The sequence below is a fragment of the Larus michahellis genome, chromosome 6 (genome assembly GCF_964199755.1).
Source record: "Larus michahellis chromosome 6, bLarMic1.1, whole genome shotgun sequence".
In the NCBI taxonomy this organism is placed as follows: domain Eukaryota; kingdom Metazoa; phylum Chordata; class Aves; order Charadriiformes; family Laridae; genus Larus; species Larus michahellis.
The window spans coordinates 43770399-43797414 of NC_133901.1; the positions used below are offsets into that span (position 1 = coordinate 43770399).

A 27016-nucleotide genomic window follows, 5' to 3' on the forward strand; every position below is an offset into this window, starting at 1 on the left:
TGCATGCTTGACAGCTTTTTCATTTTCATTTCATTTTAGTGGATGTGTTCTTAAAAGAAAAAGAATTATTCTATGTCAAATATAATTGGAAGGGGAAGGTCTCCAACAATACCCTCCACCCTCCCTAAGTACAGAAATAAGTTATTTATAAATATGCCTTTAATTACTTTTCCCAAAGAAAGTGCTATTCTTTAATTCTCCAATGACTGATGACAAAGTATTCCATAAGTCCTTTCCCTGTGACTTTTACCTGACTACAAAGTCAGATGGCCAAATCTTTACTGCGCTTCAATGGGGGTACGTGCAGGTTTTTGCGAATAGCAACAGCCAGCATTATTTTAACTTCATGATTTAAAAATGGCCTCTCAGTTCCCTGAGCTGAGACATTTTGAAGCACCAACATTCTGGAGGACTTCTCCTGCTTCCTATGGTGGCAGCGATAACTGGGAAATAGAAGTTGCTGAAAATAGTTTAAAAATAACTAAAGGATTGTTTAACTTATGTTAAGGTCAATTCCAATTCACTCACTGCAGATTTTATATGTCAACACCTCTCCTCCCATATGAGCTGACAAACAGATGAACATAACTGGAACAGAAATACGAAAAGACTTCGGATGTGTTGATCTGTTGATCCAATATGTTACGTTCCTTCTGCATCATCAGTCTGATATACAGCAACTCTGATCTGTTTCATATTTGCTATATACTTTTTACTTGTAGCCGTTGTAGCCCTAAAACCAGTCTACTGAAAAACTCCTTTTTTCTGGACAAACTTACAGATATCAAAAAATATAGGTTGATATCGGAAATATTTCAGCCCAGAATCAAAATATCTTGGTTTGGAAAAGTTGCATCTGAGACACTGCACACCTGACAGAGACATTCTATCCACCAGGCTAGCTGGTCTCCCTCTCACATCAACAGTTGAAATACACAGGGGCCACCCTTTCTCACGGGATTAAGTGATGTGCTGTGACAACTCCTACCCATGGGACATAATGAAAACTAGATTTAGGTTGAAGGAAAACCTCTTTTTGACTCAAGAGAGGTGGTTTGGTTTCTATTCCCTGCTGTTGTTTCTCCTTTAAAAAAAGTAAAATTATGTAAAAAAAGTTAACAGTTTTTTTTTTTTCTTTGGGAGGCATGAAAATATATTGCAAACAAACGTTTCATTGGAAGTCTTTCCCCATGGTCCTGCCTACCCCTCAGCTCTGATTAATTTGGCACATTCAAAGTAGCACTCTTCATATTATCGGGTATTTTCTACAAGCCATTTTTATTCTATTCATCTTCTTCCTACTTTTCCTCAGGAGCAGAGCCTGTTGAACTGCTATTAAATATTATTTCTGGCTGGAAAATAGAAAGTAAGGTTGATTTTCATTCCAGCTGGGCAAAATGTTTTAATTTGCAAAACCTCCCAAGCTACTCTAATCAATTAAAGAATACATTTATATTTTGTTTTGATCATCAACTAATTTTGATTCTTCCAGTTTGTTGATTAAGGTCTGATTAAGTATTTGCCTGTGACAACATCCAGCCTTTAAGTGGTGTCATACTGTGAAGAATCCATTCAAAACACTTACATTTCTAACTTCACATGACACTGATTTTGAAAACAATAGTGTAAAGAACAGTAAGGGACAAGAGTGACCAACAGCTAGCAAACAAATCCTATTCACAACCAAAAACATATTTACATGTATTGTGAATAGTTCTAGAAAGAATAAACCCAAAGCTACAAGTACTTCTCTATAGTAAACCTGGGGGTCCAGCTGAGGGATTAGTGAATGGAGAAATAAGCAACTGCCTAGTGTACTAATGGGTAAAAGCTCCACAGAAAATCTCCACAGGGCACTGTACCTTTTCTGAACTACAGACCAGAACAGATTTCTTCAAACAACAGCACCGCTAAGAAAATGCTCACTGAACTAGCACTTTAGTTAGCTATATTTTCATCAAAGACCATTCTGATTAAGCAAGCTTATCTCTATAAAAAGGCTGTATTTTAAAGGAAGACAAATTAGTTTGGATAACACAAGGACTGATCCATGCCTTGCCCTATAGCATGAATGAAACATTAAGCATTCTAGTTTTTTCATTTTTTTCCTTTACCTTAATCCCATCTTCCTTTAGTTGCACCCCTGCTTCATGACCTCTTTTTTTGCCTTCATTCTCTGCATTTCTTTTTTCGCACCAGAAAAGGAATAGGAAGGATGGGAGCATGAGAGATGTGATGGATAGATGCAGAGCTACTGACACAGAATGCTGCTCTCAAATAGCAGGGACACCCTAGCAAAAAAAATCTGGAAATGCCTCAGGAAGAAGAGCTAATGATTGTCAAAAATCATCAGACTGCAATGAGTTCTTGGTACACTCTTTGATCACAGGAATATCTACACCCAGTCCCCAACACATCCCAACTGACTTCCCTTTCCTGCCTCTTCTCCAGTTCCCAGTTTTTCTGTTTCTTCTTTAACCGTAGCTGTCAATTCACTCACATTCAAAGACAGGTTATACCTGCAGCTACACGGAACATCATTGTGCTGCTGGGTGGAAGTGGTTTGCCTTTTTGTCTTTCCTTAACACTTTCCAGCAAGTAAGAAAAATAATTTTCTAACATCTAAAAAACAGTCTTCATGTAACAATCATGATGACAAGAAAATGTTCTAGACCGTATCTAACTAATGGGCATCTTCCTTAAGCTCTACTTAAAAATACTTATTGGGTGGATGACATATCATGCTATGAATCTTTCTGTTGAAACCATTCATCAGAATAAATACAATTCATGGAGGGAAAAGTTACGGTATTCTATAGAGATGTGAACAAACTTAAGTGAGGTAACTGAAGAGCAGTCATAACCAAGAGAGATTATTTCTACTACAGATATAAATCTCAACCATACCTTCCTAGGGACTGTTGCTCCCTAAGCTTTCATAATAATGTGATTCTATTTTGTTTAAGCAAACCGTTATTTCCTATGATACTCATGCTAACCAAGTTAATGGGACAAACTGTTGGTGCCAATGGGCAATGCTGCTGGAACTAGAATGGAAACTGTAAATCATATGAAGAAATAATTTTACCAAGAACAGTGTTGAGCACTCTAGGATCCATGGTTTATGTCACAATGTGCAAACTAGATGCAGACAGGACCAAACTTTCAACTTTAGCAGATCACCATAGCTTCCTCAATGCCAGCACTGGGTTGGATCCCCATAGTTAACAGAGAGTAATGTGATGTGCATCTGTTTTTATTTTATGCAACACAGGACAGAACGAATGACAGAACTGGAACGAGCACTAGGTTCCATGCAGTCATCCCTCTATTTGCTAAAATTGAAAGAAATTTTACCTCTTACTAAAGGAAAAAAGGATCATACAATGAATTATTTTGCAATTTATAAGGCAACAGTGTCCTAGGGCCAAGCCTTTCTCTGAAACTACACAACACATTCAACTTTCAGACCAGGAAATTTTCACTCATTTCCATTCTTTCACGCTTGAAGGCAACAACCCACACTGCGATGCTGGCTTACTCCTCAGTCATTAGGCCTCATCATTATGGAATATTGAATCACCAAACAAAAGGATTGTCTGCTAAAGGAAGCACAGGACTTTTCTGACCAGAGAAAGCAACAGAACAGCTGATGATAAGGTATTTTTGTGTAGGGTACAGGGTAAGAAACTTATTCGCTGCTGAGGTAAAGTAGGCCTTTGAATACCTCTGCTTAGCTGCACCTTCCCATTGTACCACAGTAATCTCAAAAAATAGCAATGCAAACAAAAGTCACCTGAAGTCATAGGATTAGTCTGATGCACCCAATGTATCCATATCTTCTCCATAGGATAGCAAAAATTCTTAAGGACTATCTCTTTGGTCTCATATTTTCCCCATAATCCATCATTTGTGAAGAAATTTAAGCCCAACACATTTAAAGCATCCACTGTCTTGAGCTGGCAATAGGACCCCTGAATTTACCTCTCTCTCTCTCTCTGCTGTGCTTATTAACATTCTGAGTTGCTTCACAATTAACAACTACTGCAGGTGATTTGTTGGGAAGCAGGAAAATGTGTAAATATATTAGCTTTATAAATAGCAAGATAAAATAGAAACAGCAATAGATTACGGTTTTGTCATATTAATAGAAAGTGAAAAAAAATTCTTGCCTCAAGGTTTTCTGATTATTTTTTTCCTAAAAAAATCTCACACAGATGTGGAAAATATTTACATTTGTCCCTACAAATAGTTTGCTAATAGAAAACCATCATTCTTCTCTGGTTCACTGTCTGGAGAAGAGGTCTGGTCTATTAAACAAGTGTTCTTGCTTGAAATACTACAGGTGATGTATTGACCCAGGCAAGCTTTAACAAATTCATCCATATTACACGCAACCAAAAATCCCATCTACTCAGGCAGCGAGCAAAAACCAAACCACATGTATGCTCTCTGAGATGATGCCTCCCCTGGTATTGTGACGTTAAGATGCATTATTCATTGTATGCTCTAGACACCACCATGATAAGTTCAGTCATGCCCATCTAATAGAGCTCTACATATATATACTTCTCACTAGTGTTAACATTGCTGATACTATAAGCATTCCCTGTGTCTGATGGTTCTCAGATCCTTAGTATGGATCCATAAGCATCTTGCCTACAGCTAGACAATTTCAAAGGAGAAAAGTATTTTTTCCAGGGCATCCTCATTATGACTATCATCCATCCCTACCATGACTACCGAATAGCTAATTTAAGACTGAATGAAAGGGAAGAGAGCCAAGAGCTGTAAATCATGCAAGGCAATCAAATTAGTTTCCCATTCAAAACTGTTGCTTAACTGTAAACTGCTATTTAGTAATCCAAGAGAGGCCGAATTGCATTTTCCACCACTGCTTGGATTGCCCAGTCTTTTACAGTAAAAAACTTGGCTTTCAGGAAACCGTGCCTTCTGCAACTAAACCATTTTGCTCTAAAGGCTGTCTAGAGACTATTACACAAGCTCAGGTAACAATGACAGATTTCAGTCTACTGCGGTTAAAATGTTTCACTTCAAACATGTTTTTAGACAGAATGCCAATATCTGTCATAATCAACTTCAAGCTTGTGCTGAGTAGCCTTCTTGTCTTAGCTAGTCCTCCTGAGGACTAGGTTAGACAGTTCTCACAAGAAAGATTTTCCATTTAAATGTATCAACGTTTCAATTTTTAAGTAGTAGCTACTATATGAAAGAATAGAGGCAGTAAGCAAGTAAGTTCTGTGGATGTATTCACACCACTGAAGGCACGAGGTGTTTGCTTCCTTGTTAGTTTGAAGCTGTGTGTTTGCAAAACAATAAAGCCTAAACTGTAAGTCAAATTATTTGTTCATGAACAATATTCAGTCCAAGAAAGATACGTCACACTGAATAATCAATTCTGTTTGCTAGTCTTGATGTGTTTCCATTAAAATATTTTCTTATATTCTGCTGTATCCCATATTTTATTTTACATTATATTTATATTTTACAGGCCAGGTGAGAATTCTACTGGCATTGCTTAAAGTTTTTCTCACTGCAAAAGAGCAAGATCTGTTAGCATCTTCTCAATTATAAGTATTTTGCCTATAAAAAGACATTCTAAATTGAATAGGCTGGAGCTAGGAATTTTTTCATGTCTTTACAAGTCAAGCAAAAGAATAAATGTTCATGGAGTCATATGGAAGTATGTTTTCTTTTATCCTGAGGACATTTAAATAGGGAACATCCAATAGAACAATCAGGAAAGTCTTCACTTCAGAAAGAAACAGCTTTGAGTAAAACACTGGATCCCTTTATGTACACTGGTATGATGGCTTTAATAATGGGAAGCTGCCTAGCTGATCTCAAGTTATACTGTGGAGATTCTCCTCTTTTTACAGCTTCCTTGGGGAAGGCGCCATAAAATGCCTCCACAAGTCTAATTCTGTGATGTGCATTTTGACAGAGATGCTGTTCATAGTCATGAAAGTAAAAGCTCCATAAAATCTGAAGGAAGCAGAGTGTAAATTGAATCTAAACGGGCTTCAACATAGTAAAAACAAAAGCATTTCTTAAAAACAAGTTTTCTTTTCAATTCCCTCCAAAAGTTTGTACTTGCATTTTACTATATAATTTTGCTGATCAAGCACTCTTAAATAGGCCAGTTGAACAGAGCAGGTTTCTGTCTTCTAAAGATGAAACAGAATATAAATGGGAGATGACTAACCATCAGTTACTCGTCTTTGCTGTAATTATGGTATTTGGCCAGTAGCTTTTATTGAGGTAGGTTAGAATTTATTGCTTATCTGAGATAACTGCTTCTTTTACATGAACTTTCTGAGGTTGCATCGGCCATCTCTAAGGCATTAGGAAATGAATACATCCATATACAGAGCATTACGGTTTCTCAGGCGCCCATTTAAAATATAAAGATATTTAAAACTGGGCAATTCATGGAACGGTTTATACAAAACCCATGCTTTTAACTCGGTATAATATAGTATACCGGTTCTAGCTTGAATGGTTTAGAAAGAAGCTTGTCCACAATTCTGTCACTAAAGTGACTTTAAATGTATGAAGAAAAAAAGAAGCAAACAGATTAAAGAAGAAAAGGTCAGATTCTGTCACTGTGACATGGAAATATAGCAATATTATTAATAAAAGGTGATAATTCCAAGCATTACATAAGGACAGCAAAAGCTGGCTCCCAGCCAGTGGAGAAAAGAAAAATTAATACCTTAGTTTACCAGTATGCCTTGCACGATTTCACTAGAACTGCACTTAACTGCTTTAGCAGAAGTTGCCGCTAGGCAGACAGCAGATGCCATGTCTACTAGTTGAAAGACCATGGTTTCATGGATGGTAAAAGAGGTAATTTGAAGAACTGACCAAGTACTTCCACAGAACAGTTTGAGAATGTGCGGAACAAGACCCTGTGAAAGTCGTACTTACAAAGTCTTATCACTAAATCATCCTGAACCACCCTGAAAAATGCAAAAGGCTTTCAAATGCAAAAGCTAGTTCTTTTCTAAGTACAAATAGAAAGGCAAACTTTTAAAATGAACAATGTTTAACAAACAATAAACATAAGAGCATTTGTAAATGAAGATCTTACCGTAATTTTTTGGTGGATAAATCCTCTTAGGCTTGGTTTAAATCCAACTCGATCAGTTTCTGGGTTTTGGGAGACTGTATGGTCCCCTCTATGCACCAGGAAAAGTCTCTCTGCCACCTTGCACTTTTGGCAGGTTTTCTGTTCCTGTTTCTTCTCTGCAGTCTCCAACGTGCCACGGACGCTCCTGTTGCTGGGCCTGTCTGCCCTTGTGCTCTGGAAGCTGCTCTTCCAATAGCATGTTCAGTAGCTCCAAAGGCAGAAAAGTCTCACTTCCTCTCCAAGAAGTCTCACTTCTCTCAGTTATTTCCTTTCAGAAGGACATAACATATAAATAAATAAAATACATACTGAATGCCATGGTATGGAAGACATTGTTAGATATAAATACATTTTTCCTTATCTTTTTTCACATTTCCTTTTATCTCAGAGGTTCTTTTAAATTTCTAAATAATTTAATTCATTTGTGACAATTTTAATTAATTAAATCAATAAAACTCATTAAAAATATATCAGTTGTCATACAAATGAAGTACAGATACTGAAGAGCCTACAGTTTTTTGTGGACTGGTAGTTTAGTCCTTGCTAATGGCAGACTCATGACAAGATGTGTGATAGGAAGGAAATTTAACAAAATAGCTAATTATCACTACTCAAACTCTTACATTTGCTGCACTGCTCAACATAAAGTGCTGTGATCCTATGCGTTCCTGAAGAGATTAAACTGCAGAGACGAACCATGCATCTAGACAATAGTATACTACAGCAGTTACATAGTTCCCCAGAGATCTGATTCAGCACCTTTATATCTCAACTAAACAACCATCTAGGGAAAAAAAATAAAATCATTATTATCCATAACCAGTCTGATCATGGTTAATAACATTGAAATTTGCTTTGATTCACCACCAGTGGAATTGTTCCAGAATTATATAAAACAGTGTATTGGTAGAGAATACAGATTTCATATAGCAACAGTGATCAAGTGCTGACACTAAAGGTTTAGGAGGAAATGCTTTTCTTAAAAACTTTGTAGTCAGATGTCCTCTAGAAAGAAAGCTTATTCATTCACTTGTCTATCTCTGCCCAGTCACTGCAGTTCCTCCAGGTTTTGTAAAGAGCCATAAATGAGCAGATAAGAGATTCAAATCAGTGCCCCGCTGAGCGCAAGGCAGGCATGCTTTGGTCATCAGACTATTTGGCAGACGATAGCTTACCAGTTAACACATACATACCTTAGAACCACCTGCAGAAACGCTGTCTCTCTAGTGATGGAGAGTTGTTTGGAGTATTATGGTGGGAGAGAAGGCCTAGGAAGCAGGGAGAGCAAAGTCTGAAAGGAAATGGGCTTCAAGATTGTTTCTGCTGTGTAACCACAGTATACGCTGATATTTATTACTGCATAAGGCTGTTAATCTCACACTGTTAACAACGCTTTTCATGTTTAACAACCCTGTCTTTAAGACAGTAGTGTCATAACACAACCGTTCTCAGGACACATGGGAGGTGGTTCTGTGTTATTAGAGCAACTAGTATATTTAGAAAGAATAGTCCCTAGAGCTTACTACTTCTCAGGTGGAAGAAGGTCTTTAAACCCTTATCTCCTTTCTCATTCTTTTCTTCTTCTCTTAGTTCCAATTTTTAGGCTGTCATTTTAATGTACTTTTCCCTCCTCTCCCTAAAAACAGGGCTACTGGCCTGAAGCCTCCAAAATATTATCTTACAGTCATCTAATAATTAAATAAATTACTAGATTTAGAATACAATTACTTTAACCCCTTACTTTTAGAACATCTATAAGACCTATGTGATTACCTCCAGAAGTCCCTTCCAACCTCAACTATATTATGATTCCATGGTTGTAACTTAAAATCTTTACAGTTCAAGAATCAAGACATTATTTCTGCTGAGAAAAGAATGAGTGCTAGCAGATCTAAACAATTCATTGGTTTTGCCATTTCTGTTTAGGGCTGTGAACGCTATTGTTGAGGGAATTCCCCAGCACTGGAAGAAGCAGAAGCCTGGCAATCAGAAAGGAAAACTCAGTTAACCATCTTGCTTTTACATTCAGTCCTTAGGGTTACCCATTTTTTCTCTCCTTCTGAAACCAAAGCATCTCAGAGAAATTCATTTTTGTAGGGGTGGTTGGCAGAAAGGATGGCCCAATTGAATTAAGCTAAGAAATCACGCACTGGGTTTCAGGGCAAATGAACTTTATTGATGGAAACTTATTTGTCGATCACTAAATATGTAACGACTAGAATAAGAGTATTTTGGACCCCGGCCATCTTGTTCCCTACAGTTGGTGCAGTCCTTTGAGTAGATTACTGAATGACTGCTGTTCACAGCAAACACTGAAAACAACTTCTCAGCTTTAGTATGCGCTCAGGAAACTCACAACCTCTAGCACAGGGCAAGCAATGAGAATTGGTTATGCATCAGGGGTTTTGATGAGGGGAAAATGCAGCGCCTCTGCTCTTTTTTTCTGGATTAAACTGAAAAAAAACAGAGCTTTTCTATTGTTGTTTGTTTTCCTCTTAGAGGAGTCATTAAAACTGATTGCTCTGGCTGATTTACAGGAACTCAGGTTAAAACAATAAAGAACTAAAATGCTTACTGAGAGGATAATGCAATTTGCTTTGCTAGTTATATCATTGCAGGTGGGCACAGCTCTAAGTCTGAACATTCCCACAGAAAATATCCTCAAAGCATCATGTTAATAGACAATAGAAAACAGTCAGAACAGTTTTCACAGAAAGGATAATTCCTGGAGGCAGAATATTTGCTAGTGAAATGAACTAAATTAACTTTTTAAATTAATACTGTGTGACTCATGCAGATTCTATGGACAAACTAACCCCTTCACCTCCAGTTAAAAATTGTTTGCTACTTAAAGGAAGAACAAACTAGACTAACCCTCTACACTATCAAGTAATTTTATTACTCATATATCATCCAATATAAAAGAAAGAAACTGTATGACCTGAGATGAGAATTTCTGTCCCATTCCTCAACTGAATACAAATGTGCATAATTCCAATCCTTTTCAAATTGACAATACTTTATTGTAAATCAACACCATGCACGTGTCTCCAACAAATACTCCAAACAACCCCATGTTACTTTAAAGCCAATGATCTAGCAATCAGCACATATCCACTGCAAGTGCCTGATGGGAAGGTGGCAGAGAACACTTGACCTGCTTGACTAGAGCTGTGTAGCGTGTGAGAAGGTTTTTGATTACAGCTGTATTTTCAACACCTGACTATCCCCTTCACGTATGCCTTGGCAAATATGACTCACTGCTTTCAAACACAGCAATCTCCTCCTGCCCTTTGGGATTAGCTAGCCTGGTGGAAATGTGAAGGCTGGTCATACATAGGCTTCCTTTCCTTAATACCTTGCACCAACCACTTTCCCAAGATGTGTAACATAGGAAGTATTGCTGTGTACATTTTGATATCTTGGGTTCAGTTTCCCTGGAGTCCAGTGCTGGCTAGTGCTGTATTAGTTTTCTTTACCTTTAGCACATGACTGCACATGGCTGACAAGATGCACACAAATTACTTATACTAAGTACTTTTGGAACCTTCTGTTACTGCCATGATATGGAAGCTAGACTTGGATAAGTGAATCACCCTGTCTTAAACTGGAATATGAATGGCACCCTGCTGCGGATACTTGGTGTAGTCTTTCCCCTTTCTTTAGGTTATTGATGCAAAACCCTAGAAAGGGGTAAGAAAGACTTGAATAGATCATCTGATGCATCCACCTGCCTCAAATCAACTAAAGCATTTCTGACAGGTGGTTCCGTAACCACTCTTTAAAACCTCCAGTGAGTAAGCTTCCCCAGCCTCTATATGCAATCTATTCTAGTCCTTAATTATCTTTGTCATTGGAGCATTCTTTCTACAAAGTTCCTCCTAAATCTGCTTCTGTTCCAGTTTAAGTGTATTACTTTTTGCCTCACAACTTGAGCAGAAGAACAGTTTATTCCCCTTCCTCTTTGCAGAAACTTTTAAAATATTTAAAGCCTGATGCATGTCTCATCTGTCTTTTCTTTGGGCTAAAATCCAGTTCCTTCCATTTTTCCTCACAGGCCAGTAGAGTTTCAGACAAAGTGGATAAGAGGACAAGACAGAGAATATGAGGTCACATTCTCTACCACTACCTGGAATTTCAGTCTGTGGAAGTTAAAGCAGCGTTAAAGGAGAGTCAAGACACTTTCTGTACAGAATTTGAATTATACTCACAGCTGAAAGCTTCTTCTATTTTGGCACTTTCAGGAGTCTTATCAAACAAACCAGCCACCCCACGGCAAAGTAGGAAAGACAGAGTTCAGAAAGGCTACATGCAGCTATGACTACCTCTGAAATAAACTAAGAAAGAGTATCAGGAAAAGTTTTTTTCTAGCTTATTCTAATCAACTTCAAAGATTCACACTTACATAGTAGCAAACCTTTCTCTTTGGAGAGTTTCTTCTTATAACATGGAAGATATTTCCCAATTCACCTGGGCTGACAATCTCAGCAATCATTGGGTCCAGCTGAGGTCTTTCTCAGTGCATAGGAGAGTGTTGACACTTTCTCCACCATTTGCTGAGTAGATGCTTCAGGTACCTTGCACCAGCACACTTTCCTTGGTATCCCCAAATGAGAAAGTAGCATGACAATACTGAGTATTTGCAAATAAACACATGAATACAGAAGATCAGTTTTTCAGACTAGAATAAACCTTTATCATCCATTTTAATATGAAAGCTATCTGCATTACTAGATATTCGTTCATTTACTTTGCATGTGTTAGAATTTTTACTGAGAAATTCAGTATTTCCTACAGTACCTGTCTCTCAGAAAGGAAAGCGCAAACAGAAGCAGAGCTGTACTTCTGACACTTCAGTTATGCAGAGGCAGTTTGTTTAGCAATATGGTGCATCAGTGTGAATTCGGACTGCATTCCTGCTCGCGGACAGCTATATAATATATAAGGCCCACCACAAATGGAGAATCCAATTCTTCAATAAGTTAGTTAAGAAAGCAATCTCAGAATTAAGTCTGCAATTGGATGTACATGGGCAGGCCCCTTATGTTTCTTCGGCAAGGGCCCTGGGGAAGGAAACTGTTATCATAATGTGTTCAAAATAATCTCCAGGAGAAAAGCATAGCTTCACAACATCATATAGAGACTAGGAAAGTTTGGTTGTATTTACAGATAAAGCAAGTTAGAAAATCCATAGGTATTTGGATAGGTAGTGAATTAAAAAAAAAAAATCAAATGCACCCTATTTTCCCCTCTATAAATTGACAATAGGATAATTTCTATAGGCTTTTTATAAATTTACTTTACAAGGTAAAGTTAGAAGATAATTTTTAATGGATGTAAAACAGTGAACATGCAGGAGAGCAGTTAAGCCTCACGAGGACCTTTCTGATAAATGACCTTGCTTTAATTATATAGATGAGAACTCAGCAAATGGTGTTTCATATCCATCCTTTGCAAAAAAAAAAAATGCAGTGTATAGTCCTAAGTACTAGAATTGTAGTATTAAAGGAAACATATTCATCCTTCTAGCCCAAGTCTGCTTACTCTGATTTTTAAATGTTTGACTGGAAAAATACAGATTCGTGATAGTCGGTGAAACTAGAAAAGATTAAGAAAACCCAGCTTTTAAACAACAGGTCTCCAAATGATGTACTGGATCTATATCACAGCTATCCAGCTGGGGTTACACGGATCTACTCCAGCTAGAGGAGAGGACTCTGAGGTAGAGAACAAACAGTTTATGTAAGGTCACACAGAAGCAGGGACAGAGCCATGATGCCTGAGTTTCAAGCCTGTGCTCCTTTGACTACTAATATCAGTAACATTTACATCAATGCAGTCTGCTCTAGCATCAGTACAGGCAATTCACATGATCTAGCATGAGCAAGAAAATTAATTTATGTCATCAGTATATGTAATAGAGAGGTTAAATAAAGCAGCTGTAACATAAGTAGGAAACAAAACCTTATATTCCACATTGGTCTTACGTGTCTTACTTTACAGCCAGTGTTTAATTCAGTGTTACGAAATTTAAGGTACATTACTTTTAAGCATAGATATCTGTCAGAGTGAATCCTTGATCAACCCTTGATGGATGACTTGACAGACAGTCATCATTTCAGGACAGCTATGCAGCACTTTCAGGCTGTACAAGGGGAAAGAAAAGAGAAAAAAAAAAGTAATTATGATCAGCAAAGACGCAAAGCTCCTTCTGTCTTCATCCATATTCTATGAGCAGTCCCCTTTCCCCTTCCACATTATTAACCATGTATTTAACAATGGAATAAAAACTAACACATAAATCACTCATCTAGGTTGAAATCACAGGTTTCAGTGTGAAAATATAAATGAACCCATGGCCTTTACAATTTTTTGGACTGACTTGTGAATGAGGTGTGGATACCTATGGGAAACATTCATTCTTCAAATGGCTTTGGGTAGCGTAAGTCTAAATAAATACATAAGCAAGCCCTTAATCTCTTCAAAATTTTGTAGTTGCATTCACATTATAATTTCTAAGTGATATTTGTGTTCAAAACAACACATTAATCATAAGAGACATGACCTTTAGAAAGATAACATTCTTGCTCTTTTTTTTTTTGTTTGTTTCTACCTCGGGACAAGGTACTGCGTAAGTTAAGGCAGGTCACACTTAATACAAATGGAAGAAAAGATAGAACCATTTGAATTGTGCCAGCTATAATTTTGTGTAAGAAAAAATAGAGTTATATGAAACTGTTTCTGCAAGGTTCAGCAGAGCATTGTTTCATGATCTCATTTTAATTACTAGATAACATTTTCACCTGCTGATTTCACAGCTAACCAATATCATCTTTCTAATAAATAAAACTGATGTCAGAAGAAAGGGAAAAACTCCCAGCTGAGGTCAGAATACCTGAAATGGAAAAAAAAAGTGTAAAAATAACAACAAAATAAAAACTTCCAGTCCATGGGTTTGGTTTTTTTCAGTGTTGCTTCAAGTATTTTATCTAGAAAAAGAGAAACAGCCTAAGCCGGAAAGACCTCATCGTTACAATACATCTACAGAAAGTTTTTTCTGTTTTATTCCCTTTGAAAATCATTATCATAGAGGTCATTTCAATGAAAGTCATAATGAAAATGGCTGAAGAAAATATGCACTCTCTTACACTTGTGCACATGCATGAATATATCTATAATTCATTAAAACTTGTGAGAGAAGGGATCAGAAAGAGAAAAATCAAAGTTTACCCTTATCAATCATCCAAGCTTTTTGGTATGAAGGGGCTTGTATTGGTACCCTGGATTTGCAAATCCCATCCCCGGTAATATAATTATGTGACCTGTCGGAAATGAAATTGCATGTCATGAAATACTGCACAAGCCCATAAATAATTAGTGTTTCCATTTTCCAAAGCAAATTGCTAAAACTGGTATTTGGCTTAGTTCTTTCGGTCCAAGAAGCTCTGTCAGACTTGTGATAATTCAATCTTCCACAGTTGGAATGATAAAAACAGAGATTTTCAAACTGAATCCCCTTGCCAGCATGAAGGGCAGGTTAGATTTAGAAGAGTTACAGGAGGTTCAGAGTCAACACAAATGCTTTTTAGAGTACGGCAAATATCGTAAGCATTTTGTTCTTTTAGAATCTATTCAAACTAGCCATTCTCCCGTCTCGTTCACTGAGAGGAAATACACCCTCTGGTTGCGTGGAATATGGGATAGGACTTTCTGCTCATATATTTTAGCAGTCCTGAGTCAGGTGTCATTTGCACCAAGGTGTTCTGTATTTTTGTGATACTAATACACCCTTGCAGAGAAACCCCAACTGAGTACAAACCTCAGTGACCACCTGATTCTGAAAGCAGATCTTGTCCTCGCATTTGAAAACTATAATTCTATGGCAGATAGTCACCACTGCACCTTAGTCACGTCAACCTAGCTTAAGGTCAGACATTTCTGAAAAGAAATGTGAATTCACTTCATAAGAATTAAAAATAAAAGCAAACCTAAGCAGATGAAGATAGGGATTTAGGCAGCATTCAGCAAATACTACTTTACGATACATGCAGGAATCTTAAGTAACTCTTCTTATCCTTAAAGCTTGAGATCCTGGCAAGAGTGCTAATGAAGTCAGCCGAGCAAGACTGGCTGCTTGCTAAAAACATGACAGTTTAAAACCAAGGCAACTGTCAATTTTGGCCTGACATTTGTTTCTGGAGAATGACATATAAATCAGGAATAGAACTGCTCAAAAATCAAGACCATCCTGCAGGGACTATCATATTCATTCAGATGGAAAAAATGCGTCTTGGCTTATTTCAGTCTTGTTTGCTAGTAAAGCAATTCAAAAATCACACAGATTAAACCTTTATCAATTTGAGCTGTCTACATTTCTATTAGTACCCCAAATTGTTTTGGGACACAGACTAATGAGAACGATATGACAACTATAATTTGATTTTGATTTTGTACACTGGCAAAGTTTGCAGGTGCTTCCAAAGAAGCTTGAGGACAAGCGTAAGAGGGCATGTGCAGGATTTGGACACCAAGAGGCTTGCTGTTTGGTCACAATGACACCTCTGGGCTAGAATAAGAGACCCAAAGCGGATAGATAAGAATCCTCAACTGCAGAAAGACTGTGATTATGTGGCAACAAAGTACAGTCTGAAGTCTCTCATTACAATTATAAAATTGACCTGTGGCATCATAAAAAGAAAAAACAAATGGCCTTTCCAAAGTCCAAAATAAAATCCAAACATATGATCATTGATAGCTGTCCAGATAGGGATACACTAGCAGGTCAGGCAGATTTATCCAGTACCCCAAAAATGCCCCATAACCTCACAGAAGAAAGAAAGAAAAAAAAAAGATTAAAGGGAATGTATGGTGCAGAGTAGTGATGAGGAACTTTATTCTGCTCCTGACACTTTGAATAGCATCAGTATTAGTGGAGGCTGAGAAGGTGCAGCAGGGTGTAATTCACATTGTAAGTAAAGGAGGAACTATCAGGCTTTTCTCTGCAGCTGTTAGCACAACTGGTCTATTGGTTAATGTCTCCATCTGATTTTCTCTTTCATGAGTTTGCTACACCAGTGGTCCAAATGGAGTCTTCACTACACAGAGATGACCAGAGTGCATTGCCTCATCAACACCATCTTCTGCAAAGTAAAGCTGCTCAGGAATTTGCTGATGAGATGGTATAAAGTTAATGACCTAGGACCTTCCCATCAGCATAGCATGTATGAATCAGAATATTACAGCAGCAAAGGTATAATATTTTCAGCTAGCAACAGGATGACTTGTGGCCAGCCTGAGGCATGCTGTTTGGATAGCAATGGCCTGTTGGACTAGGTGGATGGGGAAGCAGTGCTGCTCAGCAATGCTGCCACTCACCCACTCCATATCAAGGGTAGCATAAGTGTGTCTCCCAGGTGGAGACGTGACCAGTGCCATAAGTGGACAAGCATGGGAGGTAGTAGGCACTCCAGATCATCATCATCTATTGGAGATCTGACCTCCACTGACAGATGGTTGCTGTTGCCGTGTTGCAAAGAGGACCTAAAAGGAATAGCAACACTTAAGCTCTGATGACACTTTGAAGGACTCAACATTTCACATGTGAGTCAGACCCCAAGACAGAGCTGCATCCGAACTCCTTGGCCAAAAGCACCCTAAACTTTTAAATTTTCTAGCTCTTCATGGGTTAAACTCATGTTAGAAATCTCTGATGGACTCTTTTCTCTTTTTGGAGGAGCTTTTATTATCTATTAGCTTAGACCATTTATTTCATTTCAAAATTAACTGGATGTAATGTTGAAAAGTAATGTTCAAACACACCAACTTAGGCAAAAAAATCTTCATGAGTTCATTCACAAAACCACCCCAGCTTGATCAGTAATATTTATAAGACTCCACAAAAGAGATATACTCATGTTCCTCATAAGCTTCTGTAATAGGTTTTTAACATCTATTTGTCATTTATTAACTCTTAAATTACCATTTGCAAATGGTCCCCTAACAGAAATTATCTAAATCTTAATTAATGATTTTTATTTCTGGTCTTTTGTGAGTTATTTGAATGACTCCACAAAGAAACAACTCATTAAGCGATGTGTGTCTCAAAATAAATGGAATGAAATATATTGCATACATCTGCTAAAGTAACTGAAGCTGTGCCTCACCTCCTATTCCAACAGGATCGGAGCAGAGTGCCACATTTTCTCTTGACAGCAAAGTAGGACTTTGTGTCGTGACAGCCTTTATATGAAAACTTACCTGATTTAATCTCTCCTTTAGTTGCTAATTAGTCCCCCTGGTCCAACTGTAAGATGCATGTGAGCATGTGCACAGGCTATAAAGTAGACTCTTATTCTTGGTTGTCTTTGACATCCTGGAAAGTTGCAGAGCTCTCTGTCTGGAATCTACTTCTCTCAAGGGCTTCTTGGTTTTCTCAGTGTCCAGCCACCCTGCCAGGAGAATGATGATACAGTTTAGAAGGAGTCGGGAAAAGAAAAGTCTTCAAAAATGACTCCTGATGCAGGGGGGCTCAATTTAGGTATAACGGAGAATGCGGGATACCTCAGGTTCAGCATATGCCAGATGATTTTCACCAGTTGTCGACACTCCCCTCAGCATGTCATCACAGCCAGACTGCAAATGAATGCGTAACACTGCAGATTTACAAAGAATTGCTTTTAAATAGCTCCTGAGAAGACTTCGACACCACTGGTCATATTGTTATATGCCTACTGTGCACAATGTGGGGTAGGTGCTATTTAACTTTTCCTGTATTTGTGCATGAGGCACTATAAGGATCACAGCAATATTTGCAACCCACTTTTAGTAGTCTGCCTCTGCTCAGGAACGGGAATTTCAGCTCATTTGGCTACTAGGTGCAACTAACAGCTCCTCCCCAGTACAGAGTGCCATCAGCTTGCCTTTTCCAGTCCAACTAGGAAGTGTCGGCACAGCTGGCTGACTTCAGGCAGTCCATGTGCTCTTCCAGAAAGGAATCTGAAGACACTTTTTTAGGCTATGAAGTTCAGTTTGTACTGTGGTGTCTTTGGGAGGATATTTCTTCTAATACACTCAGCCACAAATGGAAAAAAAATTATTCTTTTTAAAGCATTTTAAGCTTGTGTGGTGAGGAAAACACATGAGATTTTACCACAGAAATTCGTTCAAACATTTACATGTAAACACATGTTCATATGTGTTCCCGTGAATACAGTTTTCGGTATGCTGGATCAGTTTCTCAGATGGTGCAAATGAGTATATAGTCCCAATCTTTCAGTGTCCACATAGGTATTTCGAGTGGAACAATACCATCTTATGTCAGATGAGATTTGTTCCCTGGATTAGGCTCAAATGTGTCTCAAAACTCACAGTGAAATTTATTAAATGTGGCTGAACTTGCCTTCATTTTGAGTTGCAGGTAAATGCTTCACATTTCAATGCAAATGCGTGATTCAGCTCAGGTTCATTTGAAATGTATGCACACAGACCGAGTATTTTTTTCAAATACTCAAACCAGATATAATTTCAGCTTCAAGTTTCATTGTAAACATTTCACACAACTCAAATTCAAATCAATTTGCAAATTCAGATAACATTAACCTGTAATTTCAGCAAAGCAAACTTCAGAAATTGTGCCCAGTTCTATCACCTAGCTCTCTCACTTCTATTTCTTAAAATATACAAAAAGGCAACCCTCAGATTAGCATTTGACAACACTCTCAAGTATGTTAATTGTGATTAAGACCCTCATTCCTCATTTGGAAATAAATCAAACCACTCTTAGAAAAAATACAGCATGAAAAAAAAATAATCAAAGATTTGTTTCATCACTACGTTTTTAGATTCTGTATGATTATAAGCGCTTTATGGAATAAGTTTGAAAGGAAGTGAGAACTGGTCTGATACATATATCAGGTTAAAGACTATATTTTGTTTTGTTGGCCTAAAATAGGTTGCCTTTTTTGTTCTTCTGAATTAGTTTTTCAGTATATAGATTTATGGCATAGAAGTAAATGAAAGAGCATTTCTACACAGTGCTGCTAAACTTTATAGAGGTGCAAAGACAGGGTCTATCAGTTTCTAGTCTGATTCTCTATATATGAGAGATTATTACAACGAAACAGTAAGAACAAGAAACATGAAACAATACAATCCTGCATTATTAAGCTTAGGTATTTTTAATAAATTATTGAGTGTTAAAGAGCAGGCAGTATCATGCTATGCAGGTTGAAAGGTCAACCAGTTACTACACTCAAAATAGAAAGTTTCAGGATTGCTGAGAAAAGAACACTGATTTGGACATTCATAGAAATAGGGGAAAAAGAAAAAAAAAAGAGGAAAAGAGATTAAAAAAATACAAGCATGCATGCTTATAGGACAAGGTAGTCATACTATTGGGTTTCCCTCTAATAGACTATTTGAAGTTTGAAACTTTAGATCTTTTATTTGTCTTTCACGTGACAGATAAAAATGCCAAAAACCTAAAGTTTCCTCTCTCCTGGAAACTGAATAAAGATTTTTTATTATTTTTTCATTAATAATAGGGTGTGACATTGTGGTCAAGTAACAAAAAAAAAGACACAGTCCTTTGTTCCAAGAAGTCATGTAGTTAATTATATCAATATGCTATTGTTAATACAGTGTCAGACAAGTTCAAGTGTTCCACACTGAACACTTAAGTGAGCATTTATACGAGAAACTGTCGTTCAGCTATAGAGGTAGAAATAAACTGCCAATGCAATGTACGGTAGTGCAGCGTGTAGAGGCCGATCCCTTAGAAAACACCAGCTTTTACAGAATGGTGTGGCACGTCTCTTTGGAAAAGGGTTTCTGCAAGCCTGCCTTCCCTTGGGAAGCACCGTCACCTCAGCGCCTGTCGAGGTCCTTAGCTTCAGCTCATTCAACAGCACAGGCGCAGCAATCTAAATCTCTCCACAGCTCCAAGGTGGAGGCTGTAGCACTAACCAAGCCTACCAGGGACAGGGACTACACGTAATAATCCATTTCTTCACCAGATACTCATCTGCATGGGAGTCAGAGCTTTCCTGGGGACATTTCAGAACAGAGGATGAAACTTAAAGGAAATCCAAAACTTCATTACAAACTTTATCACCTTTAACGCTCAAGAAAAGGGGATTTTTACCTTATTTTTCCAATAGAATGTATGCTTAAACAAAGAAGTAACCCTGGAATCCACTAAAACAAAGCTGACCTCATCTACCTGTGTGCAGAAAAGACAAGTGAATGAACCAGAAGTAGCAGATATTAGTGACTGTACCTGGTGTTCTTCAGGAAGATGTGTTGTGGTGTTGAGTGCAGTATTTACATGCCTATGTAGGTTATACTGGACTAAAATAGAATTGCTCACGTAAGGAGGAGAATTCATATCCTGAGAAAGGTGACACAGAAACCTCTGCCTGGGATTTACTGATTTGTAATGTCAAGTAAGGTCAGCAAAGCAGCAAACAGGTATCTTATAGTAATTATATCTTTCTGTTAGGAATACATAAAGAAATTTATGGTTACCAGAGAGGAAGCATAATTTTTTAGGTTCACAGATATTGTGGATGAATATGGCCACTACAGAACCATATTCACACAATTAAAAATGCCTCTCCAAACATTTCTGCAGCTATACAGACCACCTGAATATGTATGAATTGGGAACACAGCCAGTATTGCACTCAGTCGAACTTGCATGCTTGATTAATCCAGAAGAGTTTGCAAATATGTGCCATCACTATTTATCTTTGTCCATCTTAATAACTGGCTTTAAAAAAAAATACAATGGGGAAAAAAAAACCAAAGAGGAAATACTGTGGCTATGCATTCTAAAGCCTACGCCTCTACTGTCTGCTAACAGCATAATGCAGACCGGATTTCTTTTCAATATCTGAGCCTTACCTGGCTATCTTGACAGTCAACCACCAGGAATGCCATGCTAGGTATCTGAAGGTTGGGATGGAGCTCTGTCTATTTGGAAAATGGGGAAGAAGCCAAGAAAGTTTTGCTGCAGCCACACCAAAAGCCTTTCTATTTCATAGCTCTTCTACCTTTTTAGAGACTTGCTGTGAGTTAAAAGAGCCTGAGAAGAGCAGTATGGTATGAAGTTCAACAGCAGTTCAGATGTAGCAGTAATGATCTACATGCACCATGACACCTAACTCATCCTTTTAGTGCTGTTATTGGCTTTCAAAAGGAGTGATGAAATACCCTTGGTTCCAAACATTGAAAAGCAGTATAAAACCCATCGTGCCATGAGAACCAAAGCACCCTCAAGGGGATCAGCAGATCTAAATGAGATTTTAATGTTAATAAGTGCTGACTGACCTTTTCCGTTAACTAGCTCACACGTCTCCAGCAGACAATGGAGTATCTGTGGTGCACTAGCAATAGGTATAAGTGAACAAACTCATCCTTTAGAAAGAATTAACAGTCCCCATTTAAAAATGCAACTGATTTCCAGAAAGACAATTTTCAACAATGTTTTTGAGGTCTCTATCAGCCCAGATCTGAACATCAGTGCAAAAACATTATACTTATGTGGAATTAAAAAAACGTGGGACTTAAGTAGAACTGGACAGAGTTACCACCCAACAGAGACTCTAGCCTATGGCTAAGAGATTGTCTACATCAGAATATTTAGAGCTCTGTTAAGTGGTTCTCAGAGTAACCTGGGACTCTGGAGACTGGGATTCAGTCTCCTGCTTTGTAGCACATAAGCAGTGAAGTCTGACGAGGTGACTTCATCCATCTGAGCCTAAAGTTCCAACCTGTAAAATGGGAGTATTGTTCCTTACTTCTCAGGATGAAATCAAGATATATACATTAGGCAATTTATTCCATGTGCTCTAGGACAAATAAAGCCTCTGTGTGTATATTTTCCCCCCATTCCCTCACCTGCTACAGGAAATCCAGCTTTTTTGAGTATCTCCATGACATCTGTGCCAGACAAAACCCCACACGTGTAATACATAGTTCAAGTAACAGTTGGCCAGCCAGTGCCTCCTTCCTGACTGGCACACCAGCTGCTCCCAGGCAGCATGTACAACAGCTCAATTCTGCCAACTTGACACTTAGTAAACAATGATTTATGTTTTTCTACTCTATTCAGCTTCCATTTTCCACAAAACCTGTAAGAACACAAACATGTCTACAACGTCTGCCCTCTTCCAACTGTCTCGTGTGTTCAGAAGTTCCTGGGAATTGATCATGTACAGTTCACTTAAAAAAAAAAATCAGCTTAAAGATGAATGGGAATTGCTTTAAGAGTCTGTAATTACATTAACAGAAGATATATGGTTTTTTAATTGTGGGGATTTGTCATCTTATGTAATGGTAGGATTTCTGAGGTATGTTCCTCAAACTGATCAAGTTGTCATCAATTAAATAATTACAATCTGCACTGCTTTTACTGTTAAGCTATAGAAGCAATACGTATTTGAAATTCTAGGCCAGAAATTTTATTCCAATAATGCTACAGTAGTTCACCTCATGCAAGATAAAGAAAACAAAAAGTTTAGGAAACAGAAAAGACACGGCAACATGAGGACCAGATGTATTGCATTCAACTACCATAGATCTGTCTTACCCAGTTTGAGCTCTTTGCAACACAAGCATCACTCTACTGGAGCCAAACTACGGATTAACATTTCGTCTGATTTATTAACTTTCAGTATAGTTTCAAATAGAACAGTCTCTGATGCCCTCGTGGCCTAACACATTCTTGCAAAAATGAAAAGCCAGATCCTGCGTTTTTCAAGCATAGAGGTTTGAAATATCAGGCCTAAATATAAGTAGTACTAAGTCTCCAAGATACATATGCAACTCAGCAGTCAACCTTTGAGAATTAAGATTTATCACAGAATCATAGAATCATTTAGGTTGGAAAAGATCTTTAAGATGATTGAGTCCAACCGTAAACCTGACACTGCCAAGTCCAGCACTAAAACCATGTCCCTAAGCGCTACATCTACACATGGTTTTAATAAGTTTTAACAGGTTAATATCAGAAAGTTTTTAGTTAATCAAAGTACAAAATTCCCACCCTGATGTTATTATCCTTTGAAGCTAATATAACCAAAAGATCAACTTAAATATTACCTCAAAATATTGTCACTTAAATCAGCAACAGGAGAATTAATCTGATATCTGCTGAATCTGCAGAGTGGGCAGGTTAGTTAAAACAGATAAGAAACTAGGGATACAAAAGGAGAATGAAAGAGAAGGCTGCACAATTTAAGAGGTGCATGCTTTGAAATGGTAGAGCATTATTCATATTGAGCATCGGGACGTGTACTGATTGTTCTGGCCTGAGCTCACAGTAGAAGAAAAAAAACGGTTTCTCAGTCAGGTAGAGTATTTCCCTTGTGGAATCAATCTGATGTGTCCCGTTCACTTGCACATTTCATGATTTTTGGTTCTTTAGTGGCCATAAGGGAGGCTATATCTAAGCTATATGAATCTAAGGATCTCATAAACTTACACAATTTTGAAATGCACAGGACCTTTTCTTCTCTTCTAAGAAAATGTAATTCCAGCCAGTTTCCTTGTGACAATGTTGACCTTGGCACCTCAGGTTGAATCTCCGGAAACCTTTACACATCAAGACAGACAGAGGGCATGTGGGTCGTATCAAAATGATTTATTTTTGAATGACTTGTGAGCATAGGAAACTGTCCCTGGAGCACTGGGAAAGAAAGCACTTGGATCCCGCATGAAGACTTGCAGTGGGAATTCAATTCAGGCATGGTCTCTTAGGCAAGCAATAGTTTTCCTAGTATTGCCATTCTGCATCTTTTTCAGTACACTGCAAGACAATAAAAAGATCTGAAACTAGTTTTAACTGCATTACATAAAATACATGCATTGTTACTTGATTCATTTAAATACAGCTGTCAGCTCTCCTGTTCTCTACTCTTTTACGAGATCCTGAAAGATACAAAAAAACCCAAACTGTAATGCACTGAAATACAGTTCAGCATATCTGTATTATAGCACTCTGCTTTTACACTGCTCTTTTGTCCAAAATATCCCTTAAGGATGTTTACTGATGTTTATCTACATCACAAGCCACTGCCTGTATATAGTGGGAACATCTTCTGACCATTGCTTAGCTGCTAGTAGTAATTTAAAGCAAATATAGGAATTTTCAACACAAAGTCAGCTTTTCAGATAGAACTTAGCAACTGATATAAGTAAGATAGGTATAGGACCCTATATGAGAGATCACGCAGAAACTACAAATGCTGTGACTAGTAGAACAGAATATTTGGTTGCTGGAAATGCTTGGCTTTTTCACAGAATCACAGGATGGCTGCAGTTGACATGAACCTGTGGAAATCATCTAGGCCAACCTACCCCACTCAAAGCAAAGTTTTCTACAGCAGGTTGCTCAGGACTGTGTCCAGTCAGGTTTTGAGTATCTCCGAGGATGAAGACTCTACAAATTCTCTGGGCAACCTGTTCTAGTGTTTGATCATCCCTACACCTGAAAGTTTTTTCTTATGTTTAAACAGAATTTCCTGTATTCGAGTATCAGTATCCTGAGATCAGAATCACGTCACTGTGAATCTTTTCATTTTTCTTTGCTTAATGTTTCTCTCATTTCTCCTTCTCTTCACTGAGGCACCCAGAATATTTTAAGTCCTATTACCTCACTCATTTTCCCGTGTCCCCTTCTCCTTTTTTTAAATATGCAAGCAAAACGGTTGTATTTTAATAACTCTTAATTTTTATAAGTAATCTTATAATGGTGATCTTTCCCATAGTAGTTTACTGTCCCTAAACTCCTTCCATTTTGGTGTTCGTCTCTTTCTGATAAAGCAATATCCTGAAAAAATGCAATTTTCCAGACACTGCCATACTGGAGCCAAGTCTACATAAATGATTAATTCCTGTTCCATAATACATGCATCAACAGTACTTCTCAAAATTTTTCTGGCTATTTGTGCTGCTTTGTTTTAACTTTCAGTCCACCCTCCCTTATCTAATAACCCTCCATCTGCACAACTGGTTTACAGGTTTCTCCAGTGTGATTGTTGATTATTTGGATTATTTTTCCTAAGACTGTTTTACTTCATTTTTCTGAGTTGAAAATCACTTTCTTGCATCCTAACCTTTCCATCGCCTCTCTAACATCTTTAACCATATCTTGTAAAAATCAACAGGAGCCTTTCAGTAAACTCTACAGGTGTTCGCTCTGGTTTAATTCCATTTGGACTGTTTCCTCATGCAGCCGTGCATGATCAATAGCACCAGTCAATTGGATGATCACTAATTATATCTAGTGTGGAACTGTCATGTCGATAATTTTTCTCCATCTCAGTGGTCTCCAAACTATTTTTGATCACGCACTGCTATCAGTAAAAAATTTTTAAGTATGCACCCCCTATATATACTTATTCATAACTAATATACATGTACTACTGTACTAATGTATTATTTACATTATAAAAAAATATACAAAAATGGAAATGAAAAGTGGACGGGATAAAGATGAAATAAGTACTATTTAAAAAAAATTTTATAATGGTACAAAAATATTTTCTTCCCAACACCCCAATGGATGGTCGTGCACGCGCTCCACTTCGGAGACCACTGCTCTAGCCCTTGTCCAGGATACATTTCCACGTATGTCTCCTGAGAACTGAGAAAACCATGCTCAAAATCTCCTCTGTTTAAACAATACTAAAAGTTTGTGACAAACTGAGGGGAAAAAAGCCCATTGCTCAATATAGCTTCATTTACCTAGGAACACTGCAGGATTGCTATCTCTTTATTTTTTTAATCCTTAGATTCTTCTTCTTCTACACAGTCTTTCTCTATATCTCCCCATGTTGACTTGAATGAAGTGGGATGTCAAATGACATTTTTCTTGTTCTTTTCAGCATGTAACCTTGGTTATTTACAAATGAAGAAACGATGCTTTAGGTGAAGATGAATCATCATTGCTAATAGAAGAAATGAGGTGCTGTGTTCAGGAAACTTCTTTTATAATTGTATTTCCTTCCAATAAACACACAATAATTCAAACTCCAACATATGAGACACTTTGGTATATTTCATTTTTTATAGCAGCTCCCATTTCGGAGAGGCTCTTTTTTAAAAGATTTGTTCTATTTTTTTTTGTCTCTGACATAGGCCAGGACTGTTAAAGAAGAATAACAACAAAATAACCTCTCCACAGTAAACATGATCAACGCTGTATCTAAAAATACTATGAACTGCTGTGGCACTGATTCTAGACTTCCCACCATCTTAAGCACTGACATTCTTGGATTACAGACTGTATTTTATTTTTAGAGTCAATGCTAATTTTGAATGAAATGCTGTTCGCGAATCACCACTGCTATCATACCAGAACTTAGAGCTAAGTCACTGAGGCTTTTTACTTCATCCCTAACACTCCCAAATCTATGGCATTTTGTAGGAAGTGCATATTGTAGGTACCAGACATAGCTGTCTTCCAGAAAGAGGACAGCTTCCTTGCTTAGTGTATTTACTGAATATCATTATACATTTGTATCCCATTTTGGTTTAACTGTTAATTTTTGATTGTTACAATTAATGTACAGATAGATTCATATAGCTCTACCTTCTGTAGGAAAAAAAAACCCAAACCAAAACAAAAAACCAAATCAACAACAAAACCATCAACAACAAACAAAAAAAGGTATGGAAATCCTGGAAACTCAGGCAATAGACAAACACAGTCCAAATCACAAAATACATGAAAACAGTAGTGCTTTAATTAAACCAGTATTAAAAGTATTTTGTGGTGTTTTTCCTTATGAAGAAAATACCTGTAAGGCATCCATACGTTTCTCAATGCTTACAGGAAAGGAGGCACAATATATGTTTCGT

At 37.6% G+C, this 27016-nt stretch overlaps 1 long non-coding RNA gene across 1 annotated transcript in view; it reads right to left on the minus strand.

Moving 5' to 3' along the window:
• LOC141745091 (uncharacterized) overlaps positions 1 to 11803 on the minus strand; it is a 58033-nt gene extending 46230 nt beyond the window's left edge. Inside the window, exons 1-3 of the long non-coding RNA XR_012587670.1 lie at positions 11559 to 11803; positions 8347 to 8421; positions 7115 to 7421 (exon numbers count right to left, since the gene is read on the minus strand). This is a non-coding gene — a long non-coding RNA (uncharacterized LOC141745091). The remainder of the gene's footprint in view (positions 1 to 7114; positions 7422 to 8346; positions 8422 to 11558) is intronic.
• Between the last annotated feature and the right edge of the window lie 15213 nt (positions 11804 to 27016).